Source organism: Echinops telfairi, unplaced genomic scaffold, assembly GCF_000313985.2.
Source record: "Echinops telfairi isolate 266 unplaced genomic scaffold, ASM31398v2 ScPeMD7_5868;HRSCAF=6743_1, whole genome shotgun sequence".
NCBI classification, from domain to species: Eukaryota; Metazoa; Chordata; class Mammalia; order Afrosoricida; family Tenrecidae; genus Echinops; species Echinops telfairi.
The window spans coordinates 581,954-595,130 of NW_022109768.1; the positions used below are offsets into that span (position 1 = coordinate 581,954).

General features: G+C 39.2%; 1 pseudogene; it reads left to right on the forward strand.

Moving 5' to 3' along the window:
* Positions 1 to 9,568: 9,568 nt before the first annotated feature.
* LOC115871564 lies at positions 9,569 to 9,716 on the forward strand (annotated as a pseudogene).
* The last annotated feature ends 3,461 nt before the right edge of the window (positions 9,717 to 13,177 follow it).

Consider the following 13,177-nt stretch of genomic DNA (forward strand, 5'->3'; position numbering starts at 1 on the left):
TCCCTCGTAGTTTGCTCCTGTGTGGTCTGGGGAGAGCTGCCACTCTACCTGGACTGTATCTTCAGTGCTGTCTTCTTCAGGGCATTCTTCTGGGGAGGGAGGTCCACAAACCTGGGACAGGCCCAGCGCTACAGACCTCTCTGTTAGTTCACCACTTCATGCTGGTACGTTGCCCTCAAGGTTTGCATACCTAGGTTGAGGTCTGGTCCCTCTCTCCCTTTCCTGTGGAGACATAAACAATATCCTCCTTGTGGTGTTCCCCTCAAGCCTTCATCTTCCCCCCTCCCACCCCATTTTCCCCCTTTATGTTGGTATGCTGACTGCATCATTTGGTTTTGTCCCTTGGCCGTGTGCCTATCCCTCAACCTGCAAATTCTGTATTAAATAGGTTGTTTTTTTTCTGTTGTGTTGATTGGACCTAACTCAGTGGACTCGTACGTGTCCTTTTGTGCTTTACTAACAAAGTAATATCCTCCAACTCTTCCCATGAGACAATGTGCTTCATATGTTCATTGCTGTTTTTTGGGGATGAGTAGTACTCCATTGTTGGTATTTGTATTAATATGGCATTAAACTTATATCATACTTTGGGTAGGATTGACATCTTTACTATATTGAGTCTTCTGATCCACAGGCATGGGATTTTCTTCCATTTGTGGAGGTCACTTTTGGTTTCTTGTATTAGGGTTCTATAGTTTTCCTCGTACAAATCTTTTGGGGTTTTTTGGTTAGGTATATGCCTAGGTATTTCAATTTGTGCTTGGCTATTGTGATCTTCTTGATCTCTTCCGTGGTCTTGTCCGATGTATGCAGCAATCCAAAAAACTTCTATTTGTTGATCTTGTATCCTGCCATTCTTCCATATTCCTCTATTTCTGCCAGCACTCCTATTGTGGAGCTTTTTGGGTTTTCAATGTGTAGAATCATGCCCTCTGCAAATGATAGTTTGACCTCTTCCTTCCCCAGATGAATGTCTCTAATGTCCTTTTGTAGCCTTATGTTGTTATCTAGGGCCTCCAGTATGATGTTGAATAGAAGTGGGGACAAAGGGCATCCTTGCCTGGTCCCCTTTTTCAGTGAGATTGTTTTCATCCTTTCTTCATTGACATTGGCTGTTGGTTTTTCATAGTTAACTTGTATTAACTTGAGGAATTCCCCTTCCATTCCTATCTTCTTGAGTGTCTTAATTATGAATGGGTGCTGAATGTTGTCAAGTGCTTTTACTGCATTTATTGATAATATCTTGTGGTTCTTATCTAGTCTCAATGTGATGGATGATGCTGATAGTCCTTCAGATATTGAACCATCCTGCATCCCTGGAATGAATCCCACCTGGTCATGATGGATAATTTTTTAAATCACTTTTGTATTCTATTGGGCAGTATATTTCTAAGGATTGTAGCATCAAGGTTGATTAGAGATTTCAGTCTGTACTTCTGTATTCCTGGGGATCCTTGCCCAGTTGGGTTTCAGTGTCATACTAGCTTTGTAGAATGAGTTTGGGAGTTTCACATTCTCTTCTATGTTCTGGAATAGTTTGAATAGGATCGGTGTCAGCTCTTTCCTGAATGCTTGTTGAATTCTCCTGTGAAGCCATCTGGTCCATGAATTTTTTTCATTGGTAGTTTCTTGATAATCATATTGATTTCTTCTATTGTTATGGTTCTATTGAGGTTCTTGACATATCTGGGATAATCTAGGGAGGGATTATTTTCCCAAGTATTTGTCCATGTCTTCCAGTGTTGAATTCATTGGGATACAGATTTTCATAGTAGTCAGTAATTATCCTTTTAATCTCATTAGGGTCCGTTGTGATTTCCCCTGATTCATTCCTCATCCTGGCTATTGATGTTTTCTCTTACCTGTCGTTGGTGAAGATTGCCAGCCGTATGTCAATTCTATTAATCATTTCAAAGAACCATTTTTGATTCATTCATTTTTTTTTCATTGTCTCTTTCCTTCCCATTCCTTTATCTCCACCATGATTTTTATTATTTCTTTTCTTTTGCTATTGGAGGGATTGTTCTGTTGACTCTGCTCTAGTTGCTGAACATATGTGCATTAATCGCTAGCAAACAACCTCTGATAACTGCTTTTGCTGTGTCCTATAGGTTTTTGGTACATTGTGTTCTCATTCTCCTAAGTTTCTAAAAACTTCCTAATTTCCTCTCTAATTTGGGCCAGTATCCACTCATTATGCAGTAGATTGTTATTCATCCTCCAATTGTTTACCCTTGTTTATCTCCAGCTTTATGGCGTGGTGTTCTGAGAGGGATGTCTGAGTGACCTCTATACATTTGAATTTACTCAGCCTCCACTTGTGCCCTAGCATGTGGTCTATTTTTTAATAAGAGCCTTGTGCCCTTGAAAAGAAGGTGAGGTTTTTTTTATATTGGATGGAGAAATCTAAAAATGTCTATCAGGTCTAGTTGCCTAATTGTGTGTGTTCAGTTGTAGCTTCCTTGTTGAATATCTTTCCTGGTGTATTAAAGTCATGTACTATGATTGTGGAGCCCATGATTTCTAATTTTATTTTTTGAAGAATTGGTTAGACATATTTCACGGGTTTCTTGTTAGGTGTGTATATATTTATTATGCTAACTGGTTCCTGATCAACAGATCCTTTTAGCACTATATAGTGTCCATCCTTATCTCTTGTTATAGTTTGCACCTTGAGGTCAAATTTGTCCGAGATTAGGATTTCAACCCTTGCTCTTTTGGGTTGCTGTTTGCTTGGTATATTTTTTCACCAGCCTTTTATTCTTAGCCCATTTTTTGTCTGTGAGCAAAGGTGAGTCTCTTGCAGGCAACACATTGTTGGGTTGTGGTGTCTGAGCCAGTCTGCTAGCCATTGTCTTATAATGGGCAAATCAGACCATTGACATTCAGAGTCACCACAAACTGTGGATTCATTGTTGTCATCCCATACCTTTTGTGTTGGGTGTTGTCCTGTCTCCCCACATAACATTGTACTGAGTGAATGTGGGGGGCTTCGTTCTTGCCTTCTTTTCACAGTTGAGGCAATGTTATCTTGGTGCTTGTTTCAGTGTTGATTTCAGGATGAGGTTGTGTTATGTGGTGGTCTCCTATTTGTACTTGGTGAATGTTGATCTTCTGACTACAGTGTGTTGGCAAGGATTTTTAACAGGGCTGGGTGTCTTATAACATATTCTTTGAGTTTTTCCTGGTTCCGGGAGACTCTTACCTCTGTCTTGATAGACGGTTTGGTGGGACAGCAGATTCTTAGATTGGCATTGTTCTCTTTCAACTTTCGAAAGATGTTACTCTACTCTCTCCTCCTCTTCCTGGTATCTGCTGATAGGTCTGAGCATATTCTTACCTGAGTACCATTGTATGTGACTGACTTTTTTCCCTGTAGTTGCTCCTATAAGTTTCTCCTTTTCCTCAAAGTTAGATAATTTAAGTATTATGTGCCTTGGTGATTTCTTCCTGGGGTCTAGTCTAATTGGTGTCCTTTCTGTTTCTTGTATAATTGTTTGATTATCCTTCATTAAGGTGGGGAAGTTTTCCTCCAGGATTCTAGAGCTACTTTAGTTGTTGACTTCTTTGGGGTCAGGGCAGTGCAAAGGAGAAGTCACGGGGCTGTGGAGGGACCACACAGTCCCCAGGGACAGACATTATCTGGCGGACTAGTTTCAGGCCCCCTGTGTGACCACAGGTAGTTTCCAGTGCCAGAAGTGGGACAGTGAAGAAGCCCGGGGTTCACAGAGATGCCTCAGGTAATCCCCAGATTGGTTACTACTAATCCCCAGATTGGTTACTGTGCCCCACAGAGCCACAGTAGTGCTGTAGGAGAGCCCTAATATTCGGGATGGCCAGCAGAGAAGCTGTTTGGTTGTGGTGTTACTACATGTAAGCCCCTTGGGGCATAATAAACCCAGCAGAGAAGCTTCAGGGCTGCAGCTGCTGAGCGGGAAAACATTGAGACTGGAAGTGGTCCAGCAGAGCGGCCACTAGGCCATGACAGACTCACCAGAGGGCTATAGTGTCTATGGCAGCCTTATGGGACTCTCTGTGGAAGGTGACAGAGGGGTTATGACCATAGTTTCCTTACTGTTCAGGGATCTGTGTGGTCGTGGTGCTACTGCATGTAGGCCTCCAGTGCCTGCATCTGGGTTTCACTTACCTACTAACCACAGCTTGTGCCATTGTGGCTGGAGCCCACTAGCCATCCATGCAAGGATCCAACAGTTGCAATGTTGGAGGTAGTCCTAAACCTAACAACACTCATAATAGATGCAGACATTGATCTTCCACACAAAGAAATCCTCAGAGTGCTGATTGGTGTTGTGCAGTATATGAGGGAAACAATACAGAATAAGGATGAAACAATCGAGGAGATGAAGTCCATGATTGATGGGAGAAAGTCCACCCAACAAAGGAAGATAAAGAGTGACAGTCAAGTAACAGAAGCAAAAAACAAGGTAACAGGGCTCACAAAAACTGGAAGAGATAGAGAATCGTACCAGTGATCTCAAGGACAACCAGGCAGTGTACCAGTTGTGATGGCCATGGTCGCTGCTATGTGGGGAGAAGGGGGCTGCTTGCAGTGGTGAATGCTGCAGGCAAACTTCAGGCTAAGCCTAGGGGCTCCATAGTTTGGCTAGATGGGGCAGGTGTGGGGCGTGGGGGGTAAGGTTGCCTCCTTGGCTGAGGGAGTACTTGAGATTGCTGCAGGAGTTAATTCACTTACCAGAATCCCCCCACTTGGTCTCCTAATCAGCGAAATTATTGATTTACCACAGAGCCCCCAAGGCCAGCCGCTTACCTGGGAGTCATCTTGCAGGAAGTCCCCTGTGAATATATTTTAATGGTGTATGTATTACATATTACTGAAAGTAAAATGTCCCAAACAAACACCAGTTAATAAGTATAGTTTGTCATAACTCAAATGGGTCCGAAGTCAGGTTCTACCTGTATATGATAGTCAGAAATAGTATTCTAATATATTATTCTACCACATAGGAAGATAAAGTGAAAGCTGCATGCATATTATAAAATTACCTTGTTATAGATCTCCTGCATATTTCACTTGAAGTAATATTTACAAATTGAAACAGCCTGAAGCAGCAGGCAAGTCAACTTTAGCCCACGTTCACCTATGATTGTCTGTAATTATAAGATAAATTGAGGAAAAGTGTAAGGTTATCATAAATGGATTTTCATTGTTTTTGTAATGTTTAATGGTCAAGAAACATAATCCAAATAATTAAGAATACCTTTTTACATAAGTCTTTAATGCATAAAACAGAAAAGAAAATGTTTTTTTAACATAAAACAGTTAAAGATCTAAAAGAGAACAAAGTATTTTTACTGCCACCTAGAATAGTATTAGTCTGGACTGTTTTTAAGCAATTAGAAATAATCTATTGTGTAGTCTGAAGCAAGACACCTGCTTCCATTCTTTACTTACTTTTCCCATAATGGAATTAAGAGTTAAATTTATTTTATGAGAAGTCTCATAGTGCGGAGTGAAAAGCCAAGTTTTCCCTAAGTGGGTACCATGGATACCCAATATTAGTTGATTATACTACAATTATTTGAAATGATTCGCCAAAATAGTGAGTGGTTTTAGGGACTGGGTCAGTCATGTTGATTTCTGTATCTAGTGTGTATGTTTCTTTATGGTTTATTTTATATCTTATAAAATTTCATACCTTGATAGAATGTACTTTGTTAATCAATGTAATTATGTTGCATGGTGCACATGCCTTCTGCATTATAAAAAATCGCATTAGACCTATTGTGCATATTTGACTTCAAGTCCATATGCGTGTTTCTACTCTGCCCATATTAAGAATGTGTGTACAACACAACAGAACTTCCTATGTGAAGATGCTTTGAACCAATAAGCATACAAGATGCTTTGTGCACTCCTAGTTCAGGAACATTTCGGGTTATTAAATTTCATGGAAAATTCTGAAATTTAATTTGGAAATTGACAGTGTATGAATTGCCCCTTTATAGAGGACCATTTCTAGCAATTCTGCTTTCTTCACTATTTTGAATTCTAATACTTAAATGCAGGTAGTAATTTTTCACACATGGTTTACCTGACAAATAAGTTTAGGACATAAGTTAATACCAAAATTGCAAAAATATTTTCTTAGAATATTATCATGCAATGTTTTCCGATATTAGAATCTTCCTTATCAAAATCTTTGTACATGTCCCTCTATGTGTGGGTGTGTTCCACTCATGCATGGCTCGAGTTTTAAGTGCCACTTCATCTGAGAAAGTGAGGGTTGCTTGGAAAATTGACTAGAAGTTATGGACTCTTTTCTCCTCTTCTCTCTACCTTCCTTCCTCTTCTATCTTCTCTCTGCCTCTCTTAATTCCTTAGCCAAATAGTAAAAGGACTCTAAACAAAAACACCTGGCTGGGCTACATGACTTCACTAGTTCACTAGGAGAGTTCAAAGCTCTTCATAAGGATTTGGCTGTCTTACTAGTAAATAAACGATTTAAACTACTTCCTGTGTATATTGCTCAGCTATGAAAGTTAATTATTTCAATGCATTGGGGTATCATTAGAGCACCATTTCTTTATTGCGCAACAACTATGACTTTAGATGCCGTATGAGGTAACTATGCAAATAAACACAGGGGTAGAGCCTTAGAACCTAAATGAACTTTCTTGTAAACAAGTAAGAATTTCAGTTTAAATAAATCAAGATAAAGAGCTACCAATAAATTACCATTTATATTAAATTTTTAGTAAGATGGCAAAACATTAAGGTGACCTGTATGTCAGTATAGAGTTGTTTACTCCACATGCACACAAAAAATATGCTTTAAATAAAGTATTACTATTGCTTGGGGAACACAGAGAAAAAATAGTTCATAAAGAAAATATAATCAGAGGGAAAATATATGATACAACAAATAATGAATGGTTGATGCAAGTGAAACTTTTATATAAATGAAACTGACAATAATAGTTGGTTGATGAATAACATATTCAACTGCTAATCAAAAGACAGTCAAGTCCTCCCAGAGGTGTCATTGTAGACAGCCCTGACAATTTCTTTCTGTAAAACATAAAGCTTTCTGAAAAGCTTTATGGATCACGGTTCTACTGTGACACACAAGGAGTCACCATGAGGTAAAATTAATTCAGTGGCAATTTAAAAAATGTAATGCTTAAAGGAATATCAATGTATTTTAAGGTTGTAATTATAGGATTGCTTAATGTGTATTATTTAAAGAAAAATAATATCTAACTGCAGAGAAATATATATGATGTCTTACTTTTCCTTCCTGTTCCTTGGGAGAAAGATGAGACTTTCGATTCCTATAAGAGTCAAAGTCTTGGAAACTCACAGGGTAGTTCTACCCTGCTCTTCAGAGTTGCTATGAGTTGGAATCAATTCAATGGCAGTGAGTTTTCACCAAATATGTTTTTAATCATGTGACAATCATTCCAAATATTTTCTTTATGAAATCAATGTTTGAATTTAAGCTTATTATAGGAATAATGGATTTTATGTGGCCAGGTCAGTTCATATATTTTATCTTATTATGACTTTATTAGTCTGGGTACTTTAGAGAAACAAATCCACAGAAACTCATGTATAAGAGAGAGTTTTATATAAAGGTTAAGTGCACATCAAGAAAGCATCCCAACCCAGTGCTGCCCAAACCCACAAGTCCAATATTAACCCATATGTCCGACACCAATCCACAAAGTCCTCCTCCATCTCACAAAACACACGCTATGATGCCGACTGCAGGAGGAAAGCAGAATAAGTGAACATATAATCATTTCAGTGGTGGCAGGGGTCTCCACACGGCTGCTCCAGCACCCAGGGCAGCTTCAGGGTAGGTCCATACAGCTTCTCCTCAGGGATGTCTTTCAGGACGTGAGCCTTGCCAGCTGAAGCAGGAAACTGGCCAAAGCAGCTGCACCCTGGTCTAGCCATCACAAAGCAAGAGATCTGAGAACTTGAAAGGCGAGGCTCACTGAGCCATTTATCCCTCCACCCTTCAATTAGCCCCACATGCGTTTATCAGTCAGCTTGGCACAATAAATTAACTTAATGATAATACCATATTTTTTCTGAACCCTGGTGACAATGTTGGGTAATGTTGGACTACTGACTACAAGGTCAGTGGTTCAAACACTCTGACCACTCTGAGGGAGAAAGATGAACCTATCTCCTGTAAAAGGTTACTGTCTCAGAGACCCTATTGGGTTACTATGAATTGCAATAGACCTGGTAGCACAGGGTTTTGGTTTTGCTAATACATTGTAGAAAAAAAATTCATTTTATATTATTTTACCTTGTTACTTATAAGGACTATGAGGGGTTGATTTTATATTTAACCAATTTTCTTGTATTGTCGTTTAGTTCATTGGCAAGAGTTTATTACTTTTGCAAGAGTTTATTTCTTTGCTTACTTTTCTAATTAATATATTTGGTCATATATATATGCATAATAATATATTTTCAGAAATTGAGGAGTCAAATTGTTTGAATAATTTAGGTAACCATTGCTAATTAGTACTGAATAGTCTTCCTTAATTATTTTATTCCCTTAATATGGTGAATATCAAATTGATTTATCTGCTGCAGACTTGAAAGTTTAATAGCTGAATATCAGCTCTTCATTGTGGTGAAGTGTGGTGAGTTACTTGGGGTGACTCTCCTATCCATGTCTGTGTAACTCCCACTCCATCAGCAGTTCTCACCCTGTGGGTCACAACCCCTTTGGGGATTGAACAATCCTTTCACAGGGGTCACAATATAACAATAGCAAAATTGCAATTATGAAGTCGCAATGAAAATCATTTTACGGTTGGGGGTCACCACAACATGTGGAACTGTATTAAAGGGTCGTGACATTAGGAAGGTTGCCCTAAATTTTGGGGTGGGAACAGGCAAATAGAGTGTGTGAAGCACGAATATAGGGGATATAAGTGAGTCATCTCGGAAGCAGCAAGAGGAATCCCAGACCAGCAAGAACAAGAAACACCAGAAGAGCATGTGAGGAGTTCCTGTCTGCAGTCTGCAGCAGCCACACTGAGACCATGAGACAGAACAGTGGAGCAGCACTGGGGTTCTGTATCAGAGTGGCTGGCTTTCCAGCCTGTGGAATGAGACAAAGCTCTAGGGACCATGTGTCTGAAAAGCCACGGGTGAGAGACATGCTGACCAGGGATGCTGTGGACAAAATAACTGTGTCCTTAACATTTTATTAGCTTCCCTGATAAACCCATATGTATATGATCTGTGAGTTTTGTGTGGACATGGTAACATGTTATTGAAACCAGCAGAGAAGTAGAGTGCTGGGGCATGATTGGTGGAAGAATAAGGTAAAGAAGGCATGCCTGACTTCTGCCTTGTAGCACTTACTCTGAGGTGGAGGACAAGTTGGATACTCCTTCCTCCTGGTGTAGCCGGAGGTGGTCAGACACGGACTCCATCCATGTCATGAGCTAATCCATGATATTTGTTTTGTGTTGACTGGTGGTGTTCATTTTCAGCCATTTGCATTTCTTTTATGTTCTTTCATATTTTTATGTGGAGCTGTGGGCATTCTGCTTTTGAGTTTAGCTGTTTATTGAATAAAGTTTGTATGTTTGAAACTTGTCCATTGCACTTTGGATGTGCTGACCCCTGTGATTTCTCCAAATGTGGGAAACTCGACTGCATCATTTGTGGTAGTGGGGGACTGCGTTCACGCTCTCCCCTGAAAAAAAAAGAGAAAGAAACTTGTGCGTGGCTCATATTTAAATTCTTTTTTACTTTATGAAGTTTTTGCATGTAAGCTTTTAAGAACATGCTGTGTCTACTATTGTTAGTTAACTAAGTAATTGTGTCAGATTTAGCCAACAAATGACATTTTTACCTTATGTTGTCGTGTCTATTTATCTATCTATTCATAGCTAATCATTTATAGTTCCACTGTGGTTCAAGTGATAATGACAAAGCATTATCTGTCTGAACACACAAACCCATTTTGAACTTTAAATTTGAGTTTATTTTCTAAAGGGTCCATTTAATGATAACTTTATTAAAATCAGAAAATGGAACACAATAGTGTGATCCACAAAGAGAGAGATCTAAATTACTAAACTAAACTAAATAATAATAATAGTTTAGTTAAGGAGCTTGGTGACACAGTGTTTAAGTGCTAAACCTTTACCGAAACACTCTAAGTCAGATATACCCCATCTCTTTCAGTTGCAGTCTGTGGATGTAAAATGTGTATGCTAATATTATGAAGTAAGTGGTTTGAAAGGTCGATGGTTTTATCCCACCAGCTTCTCCTTGGGAGAAATGTGGGCAAATTTCTTCTGAAACCCTATGGAGCTGTTCTAATCTGTTCTCCACGTGAGCTTGGTCCTCTCAGAGAAACTCCATGTCCTGAGTCTCAATTTATTTTATTGAAAGATACTTATTATGTTCTTCATTTACTCTTTGCTTAATGGCCCTTTAAAGATATCAGATATTTAAAATTAATTATTATGTATGAATTGCAGTTAAATTCACTCTACCTCTGGCTAACAAAAGGGGTTTAGAGGTGCAAAGATGTATTGAATTAATCCCCAAGGCTGTCGCTGAATATCCCCTATTAGCCCTGAACTGGTTAAACTTCCCAAGGGCTATAATGTAATAATGCCCTTAACCCCCATCTTACATAGAGAAACTCACAGTCTTTATCATGAAACAAGGTAAATGCACTTGAAACATGGAACAGTGCTTTGGATAATATTAAAGTTCAAAGAAGAGAACTGGATGATAGATTATATATGTTACTATAAGCAAGGCTCATTTGTGGAGGAATGAAAAAACTACGGCAAATATAGGAGACCTGCATTTTGGGAGATTGGAGAAAGGTTAGACTGCATTGGTCGAATCCATGTAGATATGTGGTTTCTATATTTAGACATAGTGTGCCAGAAAACAGGAAAGTAATTTATTTACTGGAATTGAAAAGTATCATAATATCAATGAAGGTTAGAGGTTAATCTTGTACAACATAGTAATAGTGAGTTATATATACAAGCATGTTGTTAGATACCATCAAATCCATATAGCAGAACAAAACACTACCCAGTCTTGTTCCATCTTCAAAATCGTTGGCATGCTTGATCCCCTTGTCACAACTGCGATGTTAATACATCTCATTGACAGTCTCTCTCTTTTTTGTCAACTCTTCAGCTTTATCAAGCATGATGCCCCTTTAAAGGGATAGGCCCCTTCTGATAATATGTGAGTCTCCCTTCCCTTCTTCCTAAGGAGCATTTCTATTCTACTTCTTCCAAGACAGTTCATCACCCATAGTATATTCAAGTTTTCTCACCAACTCTGTAATTCGATGACATCAATTTTTCTTTATTCTCTATATTCATTGTGCAGTTTTTTATAAAAATTTGTGGCCATTGAAAATACCCTGGCTCAAATCATAAGCACTTTAGTATTTAAAATGACAACTTTGCTTTTTAACACTTTAAATAGACTTTTTGCAAATATTTACTCAATGGACTGTCATTTGATTACTTGACTGCTACGATCATTGCTGTTGATTGTGGTTATAGTACAGTCTATGGTGACTGTTACACAGGACCTCTTTAAAGTATTGAAAGGCAAGAGAACAAAAGTACTCCTCACCAAAGTCATGGCATTTTCAATCACCTCATATACATTCAAAAATTGCCTATCTTTTTTGAAGCAGTTTAACACATCATCCTTTCAATGGACAGCTGGTAGGTTTGAACCTCAACTCTTTGATCAGCAGCCAGAAACAAAGCCACTGTGCCACTTGGGCTCTTCTTCAATCACTCATGATCTATAAATGACTAAATATTAAGAAGAAATCAATAAAAAGACACCAAACAGTGAAAGTGTAACAAGTTGCCGATACCTGACACTATTACCAGCTGTAGTACCAATTTTTCTGTTTATAAAATATGTTTTACTTTGAAACTCTATAGCCCAAACAGCTACAGTTACTCTTAGGGATGTCTTGTCTACCTAGAGTGAAGGGGTGGCTTGGGAAATGGTGAACAATGGTTGCATGTTGGTGATCCTTATAAATATCTAAGATGAGTACAAGAGGAAGATAAAAGGGGAAAAGAACTTAAATTCCTCAAAGACTTCTAACCTTTGAGGTAGGAAGAATTTGGGCAAAATGAATCAGCTTGGGGCTATGTTAAACAAATGCTGTGTACATTAATACATGGTTCACTTAGAAAAAAATAAAATGATCATTTCCTGAATATTCATGGGATGTGCGGTGAGCCTCAAAACAACCTTCCTTTGTACATTGGTGTCCACGCTTTATAAGTGAGGAGACTGCAACTTAAAGAGAAGGGTATCTAACTTAGGGACACTCCATACATGGAGTAGTCAAGGTGCACACTTCATCAGTTGTCCGGACCAGCTCTCCGTGTCCCCTGATGGCAGGTTCCCCTTGGCCCTGCGCTCTGTCACAGCTGCTTCTGCCATTGGGCCCCTTTACAGCCCGATGCTCCAGCTGCTGAGGTCATACACTCTCTTCCATGTGACAGCCCTGGACCAGCTCTTTCGAAAGCTCTTTTGCCACCCATCTCTTTGCTTCTCCTGTCTAATGCTTTATTCCTTCTGCTTCTTCCCTCTGCCTCAACTCTTTCATTGCCATTGAATCGATTCCAACGCATGGCAACCTGACAGGGCTGAGTAGAACTGCTCCTGTGAGTTTCTGAGACTGTATTTTTTTAGGAGTTGAAAGCCTCATCTTTGTCCATTGGAATAGTTGGTGGTTTTAGACTGAAAGCCTGGTGGTTAGCAGTCCAATGTGCCACTCCTCATGCCACCAGGACCAATGCTGCTGCTTCAGTTATATAGAACTGGCTGATATATGTGTACATAACTTCCTCATAAACTTCAAGGCATGAGTTTTCAATGAGAGCCACAAAGTGGTCCATCATTGTATGCTGGGGCATGTATCAGCATGGTGATTGTGATTGGGCAACTACTCATGTTTTTTAAAAACAAAAATATTTTATTGGGGGCTAGTACAATTCTTATCACAACCCATACATCCATCCATTGTGTCAAGCGCATATGTACATTTGTTGCCATCATCATTCTCAACACATTTGTCTTCTACTTGAGCACTTAATATCGGCTCCTCATTTTCCCCCCTCCCAGCCCACTCTCTCCTCCCTC